The sequence below is a fragment of the Mauremys reevesii genome, linkage group 3 (genome assembly GCF_016161935.1).
Source record: "Mauremys reevesii isolate NIE-2019 linkage group 3, ASM1616193v1, whole genome shotgun sequence".
NCBI classification, from domain to species: domain Eukaryota; kingdom Metazoa; phylum Chordata; order Testudines; family Geoemydidae; genus Mauremys; species Mauremys reevesii.
Window position 1 is genome coordinate 198,331,839 of NC_052625.1, and position 2,040 is coordinate 198,333,878.

At 45.4% G+C, this 2,040-nt stretch overlaps 1 long non-coding RNA gene across 1 annotated transcript; it reads right to left on the bottom strand.

Annotated features, from left to right (window-relative positions):
- Positions 1–704: 704 nt before the first annotated feature.
- LOC120401638 lies at positions 705–1,556 on the bottom strand. The gene is made up of 2 exons (XR_005596608.1): positions 1,511–1,556; positions 705–920 (listed from the first exon to the last, which is right to left on the bottom strand). It is a non-coding gene; the product is annotated as an uncharacterized LOC120401638 (long non-coding RNA).
- Positions 1,557–2,040: the final 484 nt, after the last annotated feature.

The window sequence follows — 2,040 nt, forward strand, 5'->3', positions numbered from 1 at the left end:
GGGATAGGGCACTAAAAGCTGGAACTGGCTTGTGGAAAAACGATGCAGGTCACAATACCTTGCTGCTGCACACAAATGGCAAAGGAACTGTGAGCTCCATTATTTCTCCCTCTGCCAGGCAAGACCCCATGTGGCTGCTGCAATTAAACCCAGACTTGGAAATTTAGTCAGGTTTCTATACGGCTGGGTGTTTAGGGATTATTGCTGCCATCCTGATTCCTGCACAGAAGCCTGCTACAAATAGCCGTGTCTGGAAGCTCAGGTACAAGAGAAGCATGGGCACTGCATGAACCACCTGCTGGGGGAGACTTGTCCCCAGTTCTGCCCATTCTGCCCGAGGCCCCATCCCTTCCACACCCCCTAAGAGCCCACAGACCTTCCTCCCATGGCCACTAGCCCAGTCCTGCCCAAGGTTAGCCCCCAAGTCCCGCAGGGCGAGTGGCAACAGCACCTCCACTCCCAGTCCACTGGGAAGGTTGGCAGCAGGATTTGTTAAAGGAGGAAGGAACAGGTAAACATTGATCCTAGTGAGCTCGTTGAGATGTGTGTCCCCTCATCAAGAGACAGAGCTGCGTGGATTTAACACATGACAGTGAACTTTTATTTTATTTATATTTACTGTAAACAGAAGAATAAAGGAATTTTTATTGAAAAGAAATAGCAAAACAGCCACGTCGTGCAAATGAAACAGTCCCACACATGTGTGCAATACACCACCACAACCAGTTACTTTTATTGAAGCGAAAAGAACAAGTTATTTTGAGTGACACAAGGGGTCTCTTGTGGATTTTTTTCTAGCTTGAGACATTCTCTGCAGCCCAGAGGAAAAGGATCCAGGGATTTTAGAAGCAAGGCATCATCTGCCAGATTTCCAGATATCCAGCATTGATAATCTCTGCTGCCATCACTCACTGGCTGAGCTGCAAAAAGGAAAGAAACTCTCACATTCTGTGTTTATACCCATTCACACAAGGAAAATGTGGCATTGCATTTCAAATCAAATCCAGAGCAGGTATTTCCCCATCACTGAACGGTGAGTGCAGCTATTCCTGGTTATCTCCAGAGAGGAGGATTCATTTCTCTCCTGCCACATTGCGCTACAGAGATTGAATCAACATAGTCAGATAGAGCTAAACATGTGAGCTAGCTGCCTACCTGGCTCACCTGGTAAATATATTTGACTTTGGAACATGGATCTCCCCTCTATGCCTTACTCTCTAGTAAAAAAGGCAGGTTATTAAAAAATAAAATCCTTTCTATTAACATTCTAAAAAGATAAGAAACAACCAAAAATAGAGACATGAATTCAAGGGGTGAGGAGAGGAATCAGTGCTTATTGACTGTTGAGCAGCTTTAAACATGATGGGTGCCTACACTGATGGGAGAACATCTCCCATTGCTCTAGGTAGCTTCCTCACTGAGGCACCTTGGCACAGCAACAGTGCTGATGCGGTGCTACCGTAGCTGGTTATGAGTAGACAAGCCCACACTGTGTGGGAAAATGACTCACCCCTCCCAACTTCTTCTCTGAGTCCTGCCCCTGCTGCAACATTATTTTAAACCTGCTGAGGCTCAAGTAGACGTTAACAGAGGAGGGATAGCTCAGTGGTTGGAGCATTGGTCTGCTAAACCCACGGTTATGAGTTGAATCCTTGAGGAGTCCACTGAGGGATCGAGGGCAAAAAAATTGGCCCTCGTAGTGAAGGCAGAGGGCTGGACTCAATGACCTTTCGAGGTCCCTTCCAGTTCTAGGAGTTTGGTATATCTCCAATTATAACCTTAAGGGGAGATCCAGCAGGTAACAAGTAGAACAGGGCTAGAATGGACTACAGATAAGCAATGAGACCAGTAAAAAGAAAATCTGAACAATGTTAGCAAAGAAGTCACCAAGGATTGTAACTGCTCTGTAATTCTGAAAGGAGAAATGTGAAGGCAATGAGTAGGTACTGAGGTACATTAAGGACTGAAGATAACATCAGTCCTTAAAGTGCACTGGTATTTATTGAAGTCCATTGAAGAGTGAGCACATCTGATAATTCA